Genomic DNA, 23,114 nt, shown 5'->3' on the forward strand with positions numbered 1-23,114 from the left:
GTACTGTTTGCGCCCCCCTCTCCAACCCCCTGAGTGGTGTAATTGGTGCTTGTGTGTGTGTGCTTACATGTGTACAAATTTCTTTCCAACTGTCTGACTTCATACAGTGAGGGAAAAAAGTATTTGATCCCCTGCTGATCCAAATTAGTTTTGTGGCAAACTGTTGAGGTAAATTTGTAGCAACTTGTGAACTTCTGGCAAACAATTATGGGAAACTTGTGGCGAACATTCTGTTTGCTGCAAACTCAGCATGAATATGCAAACTATACAGTGGGGGAAAAAAGTATTTAGTCAGCCACCAATTGTGCATTTTCTCCCACTTAAAAAGATGAGAGAGGCCTGTAATTTTCATTATAGGTACACGTCAACTATGACAGACAAAATGAGAAAAAATATTCCAGAAAATCACGTTGTAGGATTTTTAATGAATTTATTTGCAAATTATGGTGGAAAATAAGTATTTGGTCAATAACAAAAGTTTCTCAATACTTTGTTATACACACTTTGTTGGCAATGACACAGGTCAAATGTTTTCTGTAAGTCTTCACAAGGTTTTCACACACTGTTGCTGGTATTTTGGCCCATTCCTCCATGCAGATCTCCTCTAGAGCAGTGATGTTTTGGGGCTGTTGCTGGGCATGTTACGGTTCGGCACTGTTGGTCCGGTTCCCGCTTGTTTCCCTTTTCCTTTTTCCCCTGTGTGTGTGTGTTGTCTGTGTCTGTCTCCCCCTGCTGTGCAGCCCAGTCAGAGGATCTAGGTCAGGGGGCGTGGCCATTCTCTCTCATGCTCCGTTACTTCCAGCTGCGGCTCATTGTCATCAATCAACCAGCAGTTATCTACCCGGGCTGGACACCTCTCCAGCGCCAGTTCGTTCCTACACTACCTGTGATCCCGTCTGTTCCTGCTGCCTGCCTACCTGCCATTCCCACGCCGCAACCTGCTCATCTGTTGTCTGATATCCTCGTCATCCAGCTCTCCGGACTACTGGCTCTCCCCCCCACTCAGCTCCTACCCCGGTCTGAAGCTATTCCACCCTGAACTGTTTCTCTCTGCCAATTCACGCTGTATAAACGACATCCTAATTCACCCTCTGTTGTCCGTGTGTCCGTCTCTGCACCTGAGTCCCCCACCAAGCCTAATAGAACGAACTGGCCAAACATGGACTCAGCAGAGATGCCACATGAAACAACGGGTGATGGCGTACAACGCGCCCTCCATTCACAGGGAATGTTATTGGGACAACACGACCAACTCATCCGGACTCTTGTGGATAACAACCAGCAGTTGTTGGATCAAGTATCTCATCTCACCTCTCAGGTAGCTAACCTGGTAACACTCACTACCCTTCCTCCCTCTGCTTCTCCTCCGCCTGTTCCTCCTACAGTGGCTCCAGGCTCGGCTTCCGCTCCTGCCCTTCGGGAACCCCCCTACAACCTCACCCGAACCTTTCACCGGGGACCTGAACAAATGCCGTGGTTTCCTGCTTCAGTGCCGCTTGGTGTTCCAACAGAAGCCCCTGTCTTTCTCCACGGAATCCTCAAAGGTACATTACGCACTGGGGTTAATGAGGGGCAAAGCTTTGATTTGGGCAGAAGCGGCTTGTTCTACTCAGCAGATTGCCAGCCTGTCGTTTGACGATTTTTCCTCTCAATTGAAAGTTGTGTTTGATCACCCGGACCATGCCGGGACCGCCACAAAGAGACTATTGAAGCTACGACAGGGCACGGGTAGCGTGGCTGAATACGCCATTGATTTTTGGACCTTGGCAGCCGATTCCAAGTGGAATGACGAAGCTCTTCAGGGAGCGTTTGTTAACGGTCTAAGTGACACGATTAAGAATGAACTAGCTGTTCGTGATGAGCCTGCTAACCTTCATGTTCTCGTTTCCCTTGCTACACGAATAGACAACAGGCTACGGGAGAGGAGACAGGAGAGGGGCGGTCGGGTCCACACCGCAGGCGGGGTCCCTCGCTTTCTGCAGCCCGAGCTACACCACCACTCGGACACCGCCCACACACCGCAGCGGATCCCTCCACGGAACTAGACGAGCCCATGCAGCTGGGCCGTGCTCGTCTGTCCCCTGCCGAAAAGGAACGGCGCATGCGGGCTGGTGAGTGCATGTACTGTGGGGACCGCACTCATTTCCTGGTTAACTGTCCGGTTCGCCCAAAAGACCAAGCTCGCAGGTAAAAGTGGGCATACTTGCGAGTGCTACACCTGACTCAATGCCCACAGCACCCCGTCTAGTTATCCCAGCTACAGTCCAGTTCAGGAATCTATCTCTCCCACTAGCTGCTCTCATCGACTCTGGTGCTGAGGATAGTTTCCTTGACGTTAACCTGGTCACTCAGGCTGAGATCCCTGTTAAGCCCCTGCCTAAGCCTATAACAGTAACCGCTATTGACGGCCATCAGTTTGCCAACATCACCCATCAAACTGTCCCCGTTTCTCTCATGCTGTCCGGCAATCACAAAGAAACCATCCAGTTTAAAGTAGTCTCCTCCTCGGCCTCCCCCTTATCCTCGGTTTCCCTTGGCTTAGCATTCACAACCCCCATATTGACTGGCAAAACCACAAAATACACAGTTGGAGCACTCACTGCCATTCTGTTTGCCTTGGGTCGGCTATTCCGCCCTCGGTAGGTTCCCCTGCTTCCCCTGTCAAAACCCCAGACCTCTCTTCAGTCCCTGAGGAGTACCTGGACCTGGCCGAGGTATTCAGTAAGTCCAAGGCACTTTCATTACCACCTCATAGGCCATACGATTGCGCTATTGAGTTACTGCCTGGAGCCCCTTTGCCGTCCAGTCGGCTTTTCAATCTGTCCCGTCCTGAGAGAGAAGCTATGGAAACCTACATAGGCGACTCCCTAGCCTCTGGCATCATTCGTCCCTCATCTTCCGCTGTTGGTGCTGGGTTCTTTTTGTAGAGAAGAAGGACAAAACATTACGCCCTGCATTGACTACAGAGGACTTAATAACATCACAGTCAGAAATACGTACCCCTGCCTCTCATCAACTCAGCATTTGAACCCCTTCATGGTGCCACCGTGTTTACCAAACTCGACCTACGTAACGCTTACCACCTCGTTAGGATCAGGCCGGAGACGAATGGAAGACTGGGTTCAATACCCTCTCGGACACTTTGAATACCTAGTCATGCCATTCGGTCTCACTAACGCCCCAGCAGTGTTTCAGGCCATGGTTAACGATGTGTTGAGGGATTTTCTACACCGTTTTGTGTTTGTCTATTTGGATGACATTCTAATATTCTCTAAGTCACAGGATGAACACGTCTCCCACGTCCGTCTGGTTCTCCAACGCCTCATGGAAAATAAACTGTATGTGAAAGCAGAAAAATGTGAGTTCCACCGGCAGTCCGTCCCCTTTTTTGGGCTTTATTATCGAGCGGGGACAAGTGTCACCAGACCCTGACAAGATCAGAGCGGTTGTGGAGTGGCCCACACCCACGTCTCGGAAGCAGCTACAACGCTTCCTGGGCTTCGCCAACTTCTACCGCCGCTTCATCAGGGGTTTCAGCCGAGTGGTTGCCCCCTGACCAAGCTCACCTCCCCTAAGGTGCCATTCCTGTGGACGCCTGAGGCCGAGTCAGCTGTGAGTACATTGAAGGAACTGTTCACCACCTCACCTGTTCTTATTCATCCAGACACTAGTTTGCAGTTTATTGTGGAAGTGGACGCCTCTGATTCGGGGGTGGGGGCAGTCCTGTCACAACGTTCCCCCACGGACCAGAAGCTCCATCCTGTTGCCTTTTTCTCCAGGAGATTGACCCCTGCTGAGAAGAACTACGACGTGGGTAACCGGGAGTTGCTTGCTGTCAAGTTGGCGTTGGAGGAGTGGAGGCACTGGCTAGACGGAGCAGAGCAACCCTTCATAGTCTGGACAGACCACAAGAACCTGGCTTACATCCAGTCATCCAAGAGGCTGAACTCCCGTCAGGCCAGATGGGCTCTGTTCTTCAGCAGGTTCAAGTTTATTTTAACATATCGTCCTGGCACACGTAATGTCAAGCCTGATGCTCTCTCTCGCCAGTTTACAGACAATGAAGACTTCAGCAATCCTGAACCTGTTCTGCCCGCTTCCTGTTTGGTGGCGGCTGTTCACTGGGAAATCGAGTCCCTCGTCCGATCGGCACAAGAGTTGGAACCTGGACCGGCCGATGGCCCCCCGACCTTCTCTATGTTCCCGCAGCCGTGCGGCCGCAAGTACTCAACTGGATCCACACCTCACGATTCTCCTGCCACCCTGGTATGAACCGTACACTGTCGCTACTTAAGAGGCACTTTTGGTGGCCATCCGCCGAGGCTGACGTCCGGGAGTACGTGGCGGCCTGTTCCATCTGTGCCCAAAATAAGGCTTCCCACAGGGCTCCTTCGGGCCTGCTGCGGCCTCTCCCAGTCCCGAGTCGTCCTTGGTCTCACGTGGCCTTGGACTTCGTCACTGGACTTCCTATGTCTGAGGGTAATGACACCATACTCACCATCGTGGACAGATTCTCTAAATCTGCCCATTTTGTTGCATTACCAAAATTACCGTCTGCCAGTGAGACAGCCGACCTCTTTGTCCTACATGTATTCCGTCCCCATGGAATACCTGTGGACATAGTGTCCGATAGAGGTCCACAGTTCATTTCTCGGGTATGGAAGGAGTTTTGTTCGGCTCTGGGTGCCTCTGTCAGTCTCTCATCAGGTTTCCATCCCCAGTCCAATGGCCAGACTGAGAGGACCAATCAGGACCTGGAGGCTGCTCTACGCTGTGTGACATCCCAGAACCCGTCCACCTGGGCCAAACATCTCCCGTGGGTCGAATATGCCCACAATTCCCTCACCTCATCTGCCACCGGCCTCTCACCTTTTGAGGCGGCTTTGGGGTACCAACCGCCATTGTTCCCGTCTCAAGAAAAGGAGTTAGCCGTCCCCGTCAGTTCAGGATAACCTTCGTCGCTGCCGCAAGGTGTGGGTGGACACCCGTGAGGCCCTTCTACGGACAGCAGAGCGTAACAAGAGGGTGGCGGACAGGCACAGGGTAGTCGCTCCCCAGTTCCAGCCTGGTCAGCGAGTCTGGCTCTCCTCCAGCAACATCCCCCTGCGCACTGACTCCCGTAAGCTGTCGCCCGGTATTTGGGTCCTTTCGAGATCGACTCCATCATCAACCCTTCGGCTGTTCGGTTGAAGCTTCCCCAGGCCATGAGAGTCCATCCTACATTTCACGTGTCCCAGCTGAAGCTGGTCTCCTCCAGCCCTTTGTGTCCGCCTGTGGATCCCCCTCCGCCACCGCGTATTATTGACGACCATCCAGCCTACACGGTGCGGAGACTGCTGGACGTCCGGAGGCGTGGTAGAGGGCTTCAGTACCTGGTGGACTGGGAGGGATACGGTCCCGAGGGAGAGGTCCTGGATTCCCCGACGATTTATACTGGATCCGCAGCTGGTGGCTGACTTCCATAGGGACCACCCTGACAAGCCGGGTGGGTCGCCGGGTGGCGCCCGTTGAGGGGGGGGTACTGTTACGGTTCGGCACTGTTGGTCCGGTTCCCGCTTGTTTCCCTTTTCCTTTTTCCCCTGTGTGTGTGTGTTGTCTGTGTCTGTCTCCCCTGCTGTGCAGCCCAGTCAGAGGATCTAGGTCAGGGGCGTGGCCATTCTCTCTCATGCTCCGTTACTTCCAGCTGCGGCTCATTGTCATCAATCAACCAGCAGTTATCTACCCGGGCTGGACACCTCTCCAGCGCCAGTTCGTTCCTACACTACCTGTGATCCCGTCTGTTCCTGCTGCCTGCCTACCTGCCATTCCCACGCCGCAACCTGCTCATCTGTTGTCTGATATCCTCGTCATCCAGCTCTCCGGACTACTGGCTCTCCCCCCCACTCAGCTCCTACCCCGGTCTGAAGCTATTCCACCCTGAACTGTTTCTCTCTGCCAATTCACGCTGTATAAACGACATCCTAATTCACCCTCTGTTGTCCGTGTGTCCGTCTCTGCACCTGAGTCCCCCACCAAGCCTAATAGGGCAACACAGACTTTCAACTCCCTCCAAAGATTTTCTATGGGGTTGAGATCTGGAGACTGGCTAGGCCACTCCAGGACCTTGAAATGCTTCTTACGAAGCCACTCCTTCGTTGCCCGGGCGGTGTGTTTGGGATCATTGTCATGCTGAAAGACCCAGCCACATTTCATCTTCAATGCCCTTGCTGATGGAAGGAGGTTTTCACTCAAAATCTCACGATACATGGCCCCATTCATTCTTTCCTTTACACGGATCAGTCGTCCTGGTCCCTTTGCAGAAAAACAGCCCCAAAGCATGATGTTTCCACCCCCATGCTTCACAGTAGGTATGGTTTTCTTTGGATGCAACTCAGCATTCTTTGTCCTCCAAACACGACGAGTTGAGTTTTTACCAAAAAGTTATATATTGGTTTCATCTGACCATACGACATTCTCCCAATCCTCTTCTGGATCATCCAAATGCACTCTAGCAAACTTCAGACGGGCCTGGACATGTACTGGCTTAAGCAGGGGGACACGTCTCGCACTGCAGGATTTGAGTCCCTGGCGGCACGACTGATCCGTGTAAAGGAAAGAATGAATGGGGCCATGTATCGTGAGATTTTGAGTGAAAACCTCCTTCCATCAGCAAGGGCATTGAAGATGAAATGTGGCTGGGTCTTTCAGCATGACAATGATCCCAAACACACCGCCCGGGCAACGAAGAAGTGGCTTCATAAGAAGCATTTCAAGGTCCTGGAGTGGCCTAGCCAGTCTCCAGATCTGTTAACCTATAAAGCGTTACATGGGCTTGCTCCTACCTATCTTTCCGAGTTGGTCCTGCCGTACATACCAATACGTACGCTACGGTCACAAGACGCAGGCCTCCTAATTGTCCCTAGAATTTCTAAGCAAACAGCGGGAGGCAGGGCTTTCTCCTATAGATCTCCATTTTTATGGAACAGTCTGCCTACCCATGTGAGAGACGCAGACTCGGTCTCAACCTTTAAGTCTTTACTGAAGACTTATCTCTTCAGTAGGTCATATGATTGAGTGTAGTCTGGCCCAGGAGTGTGAAGGTGAACGGAAAGGCTCTGGAGCAACGAACAGCCCTTGCTGTCTCTGCCAGGCCGGTTCCCCTCTCTCCACTGGGGTTCTCTGCCTCTAACCCTGTTACAGGGGCTGAGTCACTGGCTTGCTGGTGCTCTTTCATGCCGTCCCTAGGAGGGGTGCGTCACTTGAGTGGGTTGAGTTACTGACGTGATCTTCCTGTCTGGGTTGGCGCCCCCCTTGGTTTGTGCTGTGGTGGAGACCTCTGTGGGCTATACTCGGCCTTGTCTCAGGATTGTAAGTTGGTGGTTGAGGATATCCCTCTAGTGGTGCGGGGCTGTGCTTTGGCAGAGTGGGTGGGGTTATATCCTTCCTGTTTGGCCCTGTCCGGGGGTTTCTTCGGATGGGGCCACAGTGTCTCCGGACCGCTCCTGTCTCAGCCTCCAGTATTTATGCTGCAGTAGTTTATGTGTCGGGGGGCTGGGGTTAGTTGGTTATACCTGGAGTACTTCTCCTGTCTTATCCAGTGTCCTGTGTGAATTTAAGTATGCTCTCTCTAATTCTCTCGTTCTCTCTTTCTCTCTGAGAACCTGAGCCCTAGGACCATACGTCAGGACTACCGGGCATGCTGACACCTTGCTGTCCCCAGTCCGCCTGGCCTTGCTGCTATTCCAGTTTCAACTGTTCTGCCTGCGGTTACGAAACCCCTACCTGTCCCAGACCTGCTGTTTTCAACTCTTAATGATCGGCTATGAAAAGCCAACTGAGAGACCTGAGCCCTAGGACCATACGTCGGGACTACCGGCCGTGGTGACTCCTTGCTGTCCCCAGTCCGCCTGGCCTTGCTGCTATTCCAGTTTCAACTGTTCTGCCTGCGGTTATGGAACCCCTACCTGTCCCAGACCTGCTGTTTTCAACTCTTAATGATCGGCTATGAAAAGCCAACTGAGATTTATTCCTGATTATTATTTGACCATGCTTGTCACTTATGAACATTTTTGAACATCTTGGCATGGTTCTGTTATAATCTCCACCCGGCACAGCCAGAAGAGGACTGGCCACCCCTCATAGCCTGGTTCCTCTCTAGGTTTCTTCCTAGGTTTTGGCCTTTCTAGGGAGTTTTTCCTAGCCACCGTGCTTCTACACCTGCATTACTAGCTGTTTGGGGTTTTAGGCTGGGTTTCTGTACAGCACTTCGAGATATTAGCTGATGTATGAAGGGCTATATAAAATAAAATTGATTGATTGATTGATTGTGTTACTGATGGTAGGCTTTGTTACTTTGGTCCCAGCTCTCTGCAGGTCATTCACTAGGTCCCCCCGTGTGGTTCTGGGATTTTTGCTCACCGTTCTTGTGATCATTTTGACCCCACGGGATGAGATCTTGCGTGGAGCCCCAGATCGAGGGAGATTATCAGTGGTCTTGTATGTCTTCCATTTCCTAATAATTGCTCCCACAGTTGATTTCTTCAAACCAAGCTGCTTACCTATTGCAGATTCAGTCTTCCCAGCCTGGTGCAGGTCTACAATTTAGTTTCTGGTGTCCTTTGACAGCTCTTTGGTCTTGGCCATAGTGGAGTTTGGAGTGTGACTGTTTGAGGTTGTGGACAGGTGTCTTTTATACTGATAACAAGTTCAAACAGGTGCCATTAATACAGGTAACGAGTGGAGGACAGAGGAGCCTCTTAAAGAAGAAGTTACAGGTCTGTGAGAGCCAGAAATCTTGCTTGTTTGTAGGTGACCAAATACTTCTTTTCCACCATAATTTGCAAATAAATTAATAAAAAATCCTACAATGTGATTTTCTGGATTTTTTTTTCTCAATTTGTCTGTCAGAGTTGATGTGTACCTATGATGAAAATTACAGGCCTCTCTCATCTTTTTAAGTGGGAGAACTTGCACAATTGGTGGCTGACTAAATACTTTTTTTCCCCACTGTATATGTTTTTAGGTTACTGTGTGTTAAACAGTGAGGGAAAAAAGTATTTGATCCCCTGCTGATTTTGTAAGTTTGCCCACTGACAAATACATGATCAGTCTATAATTTTTATGGTATGTTTATTTCAACAGTGAGAGACAGAATAGCAACAAAATAATCCAGAAAAACGCATGTAAAAAAAATTACAAATTGATTTGCATTTTAATGAGGGAAATAAGTATTTGACCCCTCTGCAAAACATTACTTAGTACTTGGTGGCAAAACCCTTGTTGGCAATCACAGAGGTCAGATGTTTTTTGTAGTTGGCCACCAGGTTTCCACACATCTCAGGAGGGATTTTGTTCCACTCCTCTTTGCAGATCTTCTCCAAGTCATTAAGGTTTTGAGGCTGACGTTTGGCAACTCGAACCTTCAGCTCACTCCAAAGAGTTTCTATGGGATTAAGGTCTGGAGACTGGCTAGTCCACTCCAGGACCTTAATGTGCTTCTTATTGAGCCACTCCTTTGTTGCCTTGGCCGTGTGTTTTGGGTCATTATCATGCTGGAATAACCATCCACGACCCATTTTCAATGCCCTGGCTGAGGGAAGGAGGTTTTCACCCAAGATTTGACGATACATGGCCCCGTCCATCATCCCTTTGATACGGTGAAGTTGTCCTGTCCCCTTAGCAGGAAAACACCCCCAAAGCATAATGTTTCCACCTCCATGTTTGACGGTGGGGATGGTGTTCTTGGGGTCATAGGCAGCATTCCTCCTCCTCCAAACACGGCGAGTTGAGTTGATACCAAAGAGCTCGATTTTGGTCTCATCTGACCACAACACTTTCACCCAGTTCTCCTCTGAATCATTCAGATGTTTATTGGCAAACTTCAGACGGGCCTGTATATGTGCTTTCTTGAGCAGGGGGACCTTGCGGGCGCTGCAGGATTTCAGTCCTTCACGGCGTAGTGTGTTACCAATTGTTTTCTTGGTGACTATGGTCCCAACTGCCTTGAGATCATTGCCAAGATCCTCCTGTGTAGTTCTGGGCTGATTCCTCACCGTTCTCAATGTCATTGCAACTCCACGAGGTGAGATCTTGCATGGAGCCCCAGGCCGAGGGAGATTGACAGTTATTTTGTGTTTCTTCCATTTGCGAATAATCGCACCAACTGTTGTCACCTTCTCACCAAGCTGCTTGGCGATGGTCTTCTAGCCCATTCCAGCCTTGTGTAGGTCTACAATCTTGTCCCTGACATCCTTGGAGAGCTCTTTGGTCTTGGCCATGGTGGAGAGTTTGGAATCTGATTGATTGATTGCTTCTGTGGACAGGTGTCATTTATACAGGTAACAAACTGAGATTATGAGCACTCCCTTTAAGAGTGTGCTCCTAATCTCAGCTTGTTACCTGTATAAAAGACACCTGGGAGCCAGAAATCTTTCTGATTGAGAGGGGGTCAAATACTTATTTCCCTCATTAAAATGCAAATCAATTTGTAACATTTTTGACATGCGTTTTTCTGGATTTTTTTTGTTGTTATTCTGTCTCTCACTGTTCAAATAAACCTACCATTAAAATTATAGACTGATCATTTCTTTGTCAGTGGGCAAACGAACAAAATCAGCAGGGGATCAAATACTTTTTTCCCTCACTGTATGTGTTGGGATGTTTGTTTTATGTTCTCCACTTGTAGGACACAGCATGATAGTTCAATCAATACTGTATGATTGTAGAGAATCACCATACTAGAGCCTCAGGTTTTCCTTTGGTCTTCCCTGCCCCATCCCCACCTGCAATGGCTGAGGAAAGACGATGTGAATCCCTGAGGGGAGATCGAATAAGTAATGGAGATGCAGTAAGGGATATTACTATTGATTAGTGTGTGTGTGTGTGTGTGTGTGTCTGTGTCTGTGTCTGTGTCTGTGTCTGTGTCTGTCTCACAGAGCTGGTGTCAGTCTCACAGAGCCTCCTTCGTCCCTCCATCCCTTCCCCCTTCATTAGGTACACAGCTAATAACAAATATTCCCACAACTTTAGAGAACGTTGCCTTAAGAGTCGCATTAGGTCATTACCTAACATTTTCATAGGAATGTTCCAGTGACGTGCAAGGACTGTTTCCAAGAGACCATTCCCTTAATGTCAAACAAAACTTACCCATAACGTGGTTGCCATGTTCTCAGAATATAATATATTAATGTTCTATACACATTTAATTGGTTTCACATGACTGGGCAGGGGCGCAGCCATGGGTGTGCCTGGGAGGGCATAGGCCCACCCACTTGGGAACCAGGTCCACCCACTGGGGAGCTAGGCCCAGCCAATCAGAATTAGTTTCCCCCCCCTCAGACGATCCCGCAGGTGAAGAAGCCGGATATGGAGTTCCTGGGCTGGCATACCAATTGCACGCTCCCTCAAAACTTGAGACATTTGCTCCTGAGTGGCGCAGCGTTCTAAGGCACTGCATTGCAGTGCTAAAGGCGTCACTACAGACCCGGGTTCGATCCCAGGCTGTGTCGCAGCCGGCTGCGACCGGGAGACCATGAGACGGTGCACAATTGGCCCAGCATCGTCCGGGTTAGGGGAGGGTTTGGCCGGCCGGGATGTCCTTGTCCCATCGCGCTCTAGCGACTCCTTGTGGCGGGCTGTGCACATGCACGCTGACTTGTGTCACCAGTTGTACGATGTTTCCTGCGACACATTGGTGCGGCTGGCTTCCAGGTTAAGCGAGCAGTGTGTCAAGAAGCAGTGCGCCTTGGCAGGGTCGTGTTTCGGAGGATGCATGGCTCTTGACCTATGCCTCTCCCGAGTCCGTACGGGAGTTGCAGCGATTGCACAAGACTGTAACTACCGATTGGGGAGGAAAAGGGGTAAAAAGTAAAAAAAATCAATAACTTGTGGCATTGTGTTTTGTGACAAAACTGCACATTTTAGAGTGGCCTTTTAATGTCCCCAGCACAAGGTGCACCTGTGTAATGATCATGCTGTTTACAGTTTTTCTCGATTGCTAAGACACATTTCTTGAAAGCTGCTCTCCTTTTCTCTTAACTGTGAACACAAAACCCAATTTTCAAGCTACATTCACAAAACCTCAGACTCTTCTTGCAAAACCAAACTTTCACCTCAAAACAGTTCAATCTGTGCTCAAAACTGAACTATGTTGTCAAATCGTGCCCCGAGTCAATCAAAATAAAAAACACTACTGAACAGTCACTAAACACTACGTAGAAAAATAGAAAAAACAATGCTCAGGACATGAAGCTGGAGAAATAAATGTTTATTGTTCACTGTAGCCTAAATGCATGTTGCAAAACACAAAAAAACTGTGCATTTAGCACTTGTACAAAAAGACAAAACAGAAATCTTGTGCATTTACATGTAGCACTTGTAAAAACAAACAGAAATCTTATGCGTTTGCCACTTGTGTACAGTAAGCCCATGTAAAAATAAAGTACAAAAATATACAAATAAGTGCATTACTCAGCCACAGCATCATGTCTCCGTACTGGGTCAGGCCACAGGACTTCATCCACATCACAGGCCACATTTTGTCTGGCCAGGCAACGGGGAAAAAACCCTGGCATGCCGTATCCAGGCTTGGCATGCCTCCACACCTATGTCACCACAGGCAAGTCCCATGGCTTGCAGGAGATTTACCCTGGTGTAAGGTTGGCGTTCATATACCTTCCACCGCCATGAGGAGAAGAATTCCTCAATGGGGTTTAGGAAAGAGGAGTACGGTGGAAGGCAAAGATTGATAAAACCTTGGTTCATATTGTACCACTGTCTAACCTGGAGGGCTCTGTGAAAACTCACATTGTCCCAAACAACAACATAGATGGGATTCTCATCCTGCTGCCCTAACAAAGCATCTCGCATGTGATTGAGGAAAATGAGGAGCTGGTGAGTGTTGTAGGGCCCCAGGTTGGCATGATGGTGGACAACCCCATGATTGCTGATGGCAGCACATAATGTGACATTGCCACCACGCTGCCCAGGAACACCACCAACAATGGCCCGATGGCCAATCACATTACGGCTTCTCCTTCTCCTTTTGGTGAGATTAAACCCAGCTTCATCCATGTAGATGTATTGATGGGGTCTTTCCATTGCATCCAGTTGAAAAACCCTCTGTAGAAATAGATATAGTTTTGTAAGTGATACGGAAAAAGTGATTTAGGCCACTACAGTAAATCACTACTTAGAGTAATCAACATTGAATGTGTCTGGATATATGCCAACCTGTACATACTGGAATCTTTGCTCTTTGACTCTGTCTGAGTTGCGATCAAAGGGCACTCTGTATAGCTGTTTCATGCGCAGTCTGTTGCGCTTGAGGACACGATCAACAGTAGAGAGGCTGACACTGTTGATACCCTCAAAATGTAAATGGTCCTCAATGATCTTCTGCTGAATTTCGCTCAGTTTAATGGCATTGTTCTCACGGACCATATAAAAAATTAGGGTCTCTTGGTGTGGGGAGAACATACCTGTCCTCCCACCCCCATGTGGCAGTCTTTCAATTCTACAAAAAGAGAACATGGAGTTACAAAAAATATACATGGAATACTAGGCCTACAAACAGTTAGACCAACCCTCCATTACAATACTACAGTACATTGGTACAGTGATGTACTGAAACATATATTTACTTACAGTATACTGTGGTACAGTATATAGTATGTCATACAGTAATTGCTGTCAACATTTACATACTGTACTATAATGTCAAAAAAAGGTAATTACCTGTTCTCTTCTCGAAATCTTCGGATTATGGTGGACACAGTGAATCTACTGATGTTTGGTTGTGCCCTTTGTCCAGCCTCCCTCATGCTCATACCATGGACAAGAACATGGTCAATCACAGTAGCTCTGATTTCATCAGATATTACTGTTCTTTGTCTTCGCTGACCACCTCGACCACCTCGACCTCCTCTCACACCGAACTCTTCCTCTCAGATTTCTATCCATTGTAGGGCCTCACAAACCAGTGCTCTCTGAACTGGCTTACTGTATATGTTCCCTCACATCATTAGCCACAAGTGTGATCAATTTTGAGTTGTTGTGTTCAAGTGGTGACACCTGTGCTCTAATTGTGTTTGACTTTTGTCACCTGTGCTCACCATTATGCAGCACGGGTGCATCACAATGAAAATGTGTTGGCAAGTTATGTCTAAACAGGTGAAAAGTGCTTATGGTTTTGCCAAAAGAGTGATTGATTCAATCAGTGGGTTCAGGCAACTGAGCATTTGGTTCAGACAATAGGGTTTAGTGTTTTAGCAATTGAGAAAAACTGTAATCAGCTTCTTGATATGCCATACCTGTCAGATGGATGGATTATCTTGGCAAAGGAGAAATGCTCACTAACAGGGATGTAAACAAATTTGTGCACAATATTTGAGAGACATTTCTGGGATATTTTATTTCAGCTCATGAGAAAAGGGACCAACACTTTACATGTTGCGTTTATATTTTTGCTTTTGGAGATGTAGTCACACAAACTGAGAGAGAGAGAGAGAGAGAGAGAGAGAGAGAGAGAGAGAGAGAGAGAGAGAGAGAGAGAGAGAGAGAGAGAGAGAGAGAGAGAGAGAGAGAGAGAGAGAGAGAGAGAGAGAGAGAGAGAGAGAGAGAGAGAGAGAGAGAGAGAGAGAGAGAGAGAGAGAGAGAGAGAGAGAGAGAGAGAGAGAGAGAGAGAGAGAGAGAGAGATTGTGTGGCTGAATGGGCCCACATTAATTCTGTCCAAGAGGCGTAAGGAAAGCTAGGTTTTATTCAGTGGTTTGACATGAGAGAACAAGCAGAGTGTGTGCTGTCCATTCAGCACTACCAGAGTACAATGCATCTTCAGCAGCATGGACAGCACCTAGCCGCCTAACCTACCTACACTGAACACTCTTTCAGTGATGACGAGCAATTAACACAGTATGTATGTGTATGCGTGGCCATAATTATGAAAGCCCGTGAAGATTGAGAGAACTGAATAAAACGTCAAACAGTGGTGGAGAGGGGACAAGAGAAGAGTGAGAGTGGATCTTAGAGTTCCTCCATCCTGTCTTCCTCTGTGCTGTAACCCTCACAAACGTGTCCCCTGTGAAGGTTGTGGTATGGTTGTTATTTACTATTTCGTTGCACATTAGGCCCGCCTATGCATGAGCGAGTTATAAAGTGATGACTCTGTCATGTTATAAAGCGCAAACAAACAGGCGGCGAGGCAGACCACTTATGATGACGACACCCTTAAGTGGATCGACTCGGTTAAAAAAAGATGGAACATCTGTCCAGGTATAGATTTCACTACAATGAACAAACAACTCAAACTCGATGGTCCATTACTGGCATGTGGCAACCTTTCCTCTAGTTTCCCTTGTACGGCACAGAGCACAACCATCTAAGAAACAACCTGATATCGACTTTTGATAACTCTGTGGCCCCCAGGAGCGATGTGATGTTGTAGGCCTACTGCCGAGAAACAGAATCAGACGGGGCGAATAGCTTCAAATTCAATAGGAAAACTATGAGAGGAACAGTCAGTTGGGCAGCGCGTGATAAAGTCATTCACGAGCAGGAGAGATGCTTGTTCAAACAGAGTCCTGGGACCCCCATCCTCCATCGTTCGCAGCTGCTGGACGTCATCACTGCACGGGATGGATGTCTGTTTAAACAGGCTCGCAGATAAACCACTGTGTGGGAGCTTTCGGAGGCTGCGACAAACTCCTGTTCGGTTTAATCAGTGGTTACCAAGTAGCATCCGAAGGAGTGATAAGCCAACAGGCTGCCCCATAACCAGAGTATGAATGAGGCCCAACACCGAGAGATAGAGAGAGACAGAGAGAGAGAGTGAGAGATCTGATTACCTCAGATTGACATTATTATCATTATTCACTGTGAATATTAAAAAGTTTGTCATGCCAGATAATCAACATTGGTTGAACTTTTTTTATTATCAGTCTAGCTCAGTGAGATGTGGTCATATAGGCTAATATCATTGTAGTAACATTATCTTATCAAACCAAAGTGGATCTGTGTGCACAGGTTCAATACGCACCATGTACTTAATAGGCCTACAGACGGTTCATTCAGCGCAGCCGTGACTGCGATGTTGGAGCATTAGGTCCTTTTGGCTAATGTGCTCTAGACTGGATTAAGTGTACCATTACCACTTTACAGTAAGTAACAGCCGTGCTTGGCTCATGTAATATTTCCCAATCTTTGTTTTAGTTCAGTTACTGTCCCCAGTTTGACAGTCTGTTGTTGATGGTAATCCTACATATCAAACCAGCTCATCGAGTAGTGAAAGTCTACACACCCCTTGCACAGTTTTCACATTTTGCTGCCTTAAAATGAAATCTTAAATCTTCAAATTAATAAAAAACAAAGATGTCTTGATTTCATATGTCTTTACACTCCAGAGTTAATAGGCCTTCTTGGCGGAAGTACCTTCGGCAGCCATTACAGCTAAGAATAATTTTGAATAAGAATCTAATAACTTTGCACAACTCTTAGGGCAATATACACTGAGTGTACAAAACATTATGAAAGATATGATCCCTTATTGATGCCACCTGTTAAATTCACTTCAATCAGTGTAGATGAAGCGGAGGAGACAGGTTAAAGAAGGATGTTTAAGCCATGAGAGAATTTAGACATGGATTGTGTATGTGTGCCATTCAGGGGGTGAATGGGCAAGACAAAATATTGAAGTGCCTTTGAACGGGGTATGGTAGTAGGTGGACATGAAGGAGAATGAAAAGAGAATCATGGATGACTCTTTCCTTTGTAACGAGTTTTTGTAAGGCTGCTTTTCCTTCACTCTGCTGTCTGACTCATCCCAAACAATCTCAATTTGGTTGAGGTCAGGGGATTGTGGAGGCTAGGTCATCTGATGCAGCACTCCACCACTCTCCTTCTTGGTAAAATAGCCCTTACACAGCCTGGAGGTGTGTTGGGTCATTGTCCTGTTGAAAATCAAATGATAGTCCCACTAAGCCCAAACCAGATGGGATGGCATGTCGCTGCAGAATGCTGTGGTAGCCATGCTGGTTAAGTGTGCCTTGAATTCTAAATAAATCACAGACAGTGTCACCAGCAAAGCACCCCCACACCATCACACCTCCTCCTCCATGCTTTACGGTGGGAACTACACATGCAGAGATCATCCGTTCACCCACAGCACGTCTCACATAGACACTGCGGTTGGAACCAAAAATCTCAAATTTGGACTCCAGACCAAAGGACAGATTTCCACCGGTCTAATGTCCATTGCTCATGTTTCTTGGCCCAAGCAGGTCTCTTCTTATTATTGGTGTCCTTTAGTAGTGGTTTATTTGCAGCAATTCATCCATGAAGGCCTGATTCACACAGTCCCCTCTGAACAGTGGATGTTGAGATGTGTCTGTGACTTGAACTCTGTGAAGCATTTATTTGGGCTGCAATTTCTGAGGCTGGTAACTCTAATGAACTTATCCTCTGCAGCAGAGGTAACTCTGGGTCTTCCATTCCTGTGGTGGTCCTCATGAGAGCCAGTTTCATCATAGCGCATGATGGTTTTTGCGACTGCATGATGGTTTTTGCGACTGTTGTTTCTCTTTGCTTATTTGAGCTGTTCTTGCCATAATATGGACTTTGTCTTTTACCAAATAGGGCTATCTTCTGTATAACAGCCCTACCTTGTCACAACACAACTGATTAGCCCAAACGCATTAGGTAGGAAATAAATTCCACAAATTAACTTTTAAGAAGGCACACCTGTTAATTGAAATGCATTCCAGGTAACTACCTCATGAAGCTGGTTGAGAGAATGCCAAGAGTGTGCAAAGCTGTCATCAAGGCAAAGGGTGGCTTTATGAAGAATCTCAAATATAAAATATATTTTAATTGATTTAACACTTTTTTGGTTACTACATGATTCCATATGTGTTATTTAATAGTCTTGATGTCTTCACTACTATTCTACATTGTAAAAAATAGTAAAAATAAAGAAAAACCCTTGAATGAGTAGGTGTGCCCAAACTTTTCACTTTTGAACCGCTGTAGTTTACAACAATTATAGTTTCTGAGGTGGAAGTTGGGAGAGTTATATTTGGGTGTTGTGGTGAGGGAGGCCCCGCTCTCTCCTTTCCCAGATGTTTAGTTCATTTCATTCCGATCTCCTTTGCATTATTGTAGCCATTTTCTGTAGCCTGTCAACTATGCCTCTGTCTATCCCTGTTCTCTCCTCTCCGCACAGGCTATACAAACGCCTCACACCACGTGGCTGCTGCCTCTCTATCCTGGTGGTCCCTGCACGCACCACCCACGTGGAGTTCCAGGTCTCAGGCAGCCTCTGGAACTGCCGTTCTGATGCCAACAAGGCAGAGTTCATCTCAGCCTATGCTACCCTCCAGTCCCTCGACTTCTTGGTGCTGACGGAAACATGGATTACCACTGAAAACACTGCTACTCCTACTGCTCTCTACTCGTCTGACCATGTGTTCTCGCATTCCCTGAGAGCATCTGGTCAGCGGGGTGGTGGCACAGGAATCCTCATCTCTCCCAAGTGGACATTCTCTATTTTTCCCCTGACCCATCTGTCTATCTCCTCATTTGAATTCCATGATGTCACAGTAACTAGCACATTTAAGCTTAACATCCTTGTCATTTATCGCCCTCCAGGTTCCCTTGGAGAGTTCATCAATGAGCTTGACGCCTTGATAAGTTCCTTTCCTGAGGATGGCTCACCCCTCACAGTTCTGGGGGACTTCAACCTCCCTACGTCTACCTTTGACTCATTTCTCTCTGCCTCCTTCTTTCCACTCCTCTCCTCTTTTGACCTCACCCTCTCACCGTCCCCTCCTACTCACAAGGCAGGCAATACGCTTGACCTCATCTTTACTAGATGCTGTTCTTCTACTAATCTCACTGCAACTCCCCTACATGTCTCCGACCACTACTTTGTATCCTTTTCTCTCTCGCTCTCCTTCAACACTACTCACTCTGCCCCTACTCAGATGGTAATGCGCCGTCGCAACCTTCGCTCTCTCTCTCCCGCTACTCTCTCCTCTTCCATCCTATCATCTCTTCCCTCTCCTGATTCTGCCTCCTCAACCCTCCTCTCCTCCCTTTCTGCATCCTTTGACTCTCTATGTCCCAATTCCTCCCGGCCGGCTCGGTCCTCCCCTCCAGCTCCGTGGCTTGATGACTCATTGCGAGCTCACAGAACAGGGCTCCGGGCAGCCGAGTGGAAATTGAGAAAAACTAGACTCCCTGCAGACCTGGCATCTTTTCACTCCCTCCTCTCTACATTTTCTTAATCTGTTTCTGCTGCTAAGGCCACTTTCTACCACTCTAAATTCCAAGCATCTGCCTCTAACCCTAGGAAGCTCTTTGCTACCTTCTCCTCCCTGCTGAATCCTCCTCCCCTACTCCCTCTCTGTGGATGAATTCGTCAACCATTTTGAAAAGAAGGTTGACGACATCCGATCCTCGTTTGTTAAGTCAAATGACACTGCTGGTCCTGCTCACACTGCCCTACCCTATGCTTTGACTTCTTTCTCCCCTCTCTCTCCAGATAAAATCTTGCGACTTGTGACAGCCGGCCGCCCAACAACCTGCCCGCTTGACCCTATCCACTCCTCTCTTCTCCAGACCATCTCTGGTGACCTTCTCCCTTACCTCACCTCGCTGATCAACTCATCCTTGACCGCTGGCTATGTCCCTTCCGTCTTCAAGAGAGCGAGAGTAGCACCCCTTCTCAAAAAACCAACACTCGATCCCTCTGATGTCGACAACTACAGACCAGTATCCCTTCTTTCTTTTCTCTCCAAAACTCTAGAGCTTGCCGTCTTTAGCCAACTCTCTTGCTATCTCTCTCAGAATGACCTTCTTGATCCAAACCAGTCAGGTTTCAAGACTGGTCATTCAACTGAGACTGCTTTTCTCTGTGTCACGGAGGCTCTCCGCACTGCTAAAGCTAACTCTCTCTCCTCTGCTCTTGTCCTTCTAGACCTGTCTGCTGCCTTTGATACTGTGAACCATCAGATCCTCCTCTCCACCCTCTCCGAGCTGGGCATCTCCGGAGCGGCTCACTCTTGGATTGCGTCCTACCTGACCGGTCGCTCCTACCAAGTGGCGTGGCGAGAAGCTGTCTCCGCACCACGTGCTCTCACCTCTGGTGTCCCCCAGGGCTCAGTTCTAGGCCCTCTCCTATTCTCGCTATACACCAAGTCACTTGGCTCTGTCATATCCTCACATGGCCTCTCCTATCATTGCTACGCAGACGACACACAACTAATCTTCTCCTTTCCCCCTTCTGATAACCAGGTGGCGAATCGCATCTCTGCATGTCTGGCAGACATATCAGTGTGGATGACGGATCACCACCTCAAGCTGAACCTTGGCAAGACGGAGCTGCTTTTCCTCCCGGAGAAGGACTGCCCGTTCCATGATCTCGCCATCACGGTTGACAACTCCGTTGTGTCCTCCTCCCAGAGTGCGAAGAGCCTTGGCGTGACCCTGGACAACACCCTGTCGTTCTCCGCTAACATCAAGGCGGTGACCCGATCCTGTAGGTTCATGCTCTACAACATTCGGAGAGTACGACCCTGCCTTACACAGGAAGCGGCACAGGTCCTAATCCAGGCACTTGTCATCTCCCGTCTGGATTACTGCAACTCGCTGTTGGCTGGGCTCCCTGCCTGTGCCATTAAACCCCTACAACTCATCCAGAATGCCGCAGCCCGTCTGGTGTTCAACCTTCCCAAGTTCTCTCACGTCACCCCGCTCCTCCGCGCACTCCACTGGCTTCCAGTTGAAGCTCGCATCTGCTACAAGACCATGGTGCTTGCCTACGGAGCTGTGAGGGGAGCGGCACCTCCGTACCTTCAGGCTCTGATCAGTCCCTACACCCAAACGAGGGCATTGCGTTCATCCACCTCTGGCCTGCTGGCTCCCCTACCTCTGCTGAAGCACAGTTCCCGCTCAGCCCAGTCAAAACTGTTCGCTGCTCTTGCACCCCAATGGTGGAACAAGCTCCCTCACGACGCCAGGACAGCGGAGTCACTCACCACCCTCCGGAGACATTTGAAACCCCACCTCTTTAAGGAATACCTGGGATAGGATAAAGTAATCCTTCTAACCCCCCATTACCCCCAAATTATAATAATTTGTAAGTCGCTTTGTAAATGTAATATGTAAAACGTGCTGAATGAACTGTTTCGCTGCCAGACAAGGCTCTGCTGATAGCCAGGTGTAGCAGTGGTAAGGATTCACTCCATGGTGCTGAAAAGAAAGCTCTGCTGTTGGGACAGCTATATGTAGGCCCTAACAGTTTGTGGGCACCATTTGTCACCATCATAGTGCAATTAATGTATTGTTTAGTGTTGTGTTGTGTAGTGTAGTGGCCACATCCCACATTGTTTTTTTTTGTTTGCCCCACCAAGATTTACATGCTAAAATCGCCACTGCCTCTATGGTACAGTGTTATTGCCATCCTAGTTCTTATTTTTTTTCCCTCTATCTCTTTTGACCTAAAATGTATTTGTTTTAAAGATGATTATTGAATTGCATGATATCTGAAGGCACATTTGAAAGTCTTCCATGCAATGAGAGGCTCTGCTGTACCTATGTTATGCAGGAAAAGTATGTTATAAATTATTTTGTCTTGCTTAAGAACATATTGTTATTCAACACAACACATACTGAAACCCACTGTATATTTCAAGAATTGTGGTGGCAGCATCATGTTGTGGGTATGCTTGTCACCGGCAGGGACTGGGAGTTTGTCAGGATCAAAATAAATATGAAAGGAGCAAAGCCCAGGTAAAAAGATAGAGGAAAAACTGCCTCAGTCTTCTGAAAACCCTGCCTCAGTCTTCTGAAAACCCTGGGATAGAGTTTTATTTCACAGTGGGACAATTACAAAACATGTAATGCCAACGACACACCAGAATAGCTTGCCAAGAGGTGTTGAGTGTTCCTAAGTGGTCTTGGTCCAGTCTCAGTCCTGACTCAAATGTGCTTAAAAATCAGAGACAAGGTTTGAATATTGCTCTCCATCAATGATTCTCAACCAAATTTACTGAGCTTGAGCAATTTTGACAAAAAGAGTTGTGCAAAGTTGGTAGGATCTTGTTCAAAATTATTCACATCTATTAGGGCTGCCAAAGGTGCTTCCACCAAGTATTAACTCTGGGGTTTGAAGATATACACAATCCATTTTTAATTTTTAATTATTCATTATTTACTTTCACTTTGAAAATGTGGAGTAGGTTGTGTAGCTCGGTATGGAAAATAATCGAATGTAATTCCTTTTTAGATTGAATTTTAAGGCACCAAAATGTGAAGACTTTGCAAGGGGGTGTGTAGACTTTCACTATGCACTATAATCCTGCCATTACCACCTTGCTGCTGTAGCTTCATTCACCTCAGTCGATAAAGGACAACAGTCTACAAACACATCCTACAGTAATTAGCTGCTACCATATGCACTAGCTCAGCACCGGGATTGAAAACTCTGGTTTAGTATCATGTCAAGTCAAAAAGCAGTTACCAAGCCATCTACAGCCATCTTCCACCTCTGTACTGTTTTGAGAGAAAAGTCGCTCTGTTCACTGCAGCTGCGTCAATGTGCTCTTTCAAAGGCGTCCAGCCAGACAAACATCCTTCCCGCGTTGGTGCGCATGGTCCTAAAGCCAACTGCATGTGCCTTTTAATTGGGATTGGAAAGATTTTAGTAGCCTACTTTAAATTGTTGGTGTTGAGCCAGGGTATGGAGACTTCCATACTCTGCCATACCCAATTGACGCCCCTAGTCATAGACTGTTCTCTCTGCTACCGCACGGCAAGCGGTACCGGAGTGCCAAGTCTAGGTCCAAAAGACTTCTCAACAGCTTCTACCCCCAAGCCATAAGACTCCTGAACAGCTAATCATGGCTACCCGGACTATTTGCACTGCCCCCCCACCCCATCCTTTTTACGCTGCTGCTACTCTGTTAAGTATTTATGCATAGTCACTTTAACTCTACCCACATGTACATATTACCTCAACTACCTCAACTAGCCGGTGCCCCCGCACATTGACTCTGCAACGGTACCCCCCTGTATATATAGCCTCCCTACTGTCACTTTATTTTACTTCTGCTCTTTTTTTCTCAACACTTTTTTTGTTGTTGTT

The sequence above is a fragment of the Coregonus clupeaformis genome, chromosome 36, assembly GCF_020615455.1.
Source record: "Coregonus clupeaformis isolate EN_2021a chromosome 36, ASM2061545v1, whole genome shotgun sequence".
NCBI lineage: Eukaryota > Metazoa > Chordata > Actinopteri > Salmoniformes > Salmonidae > Coregonus > Coregonus clupeaformis.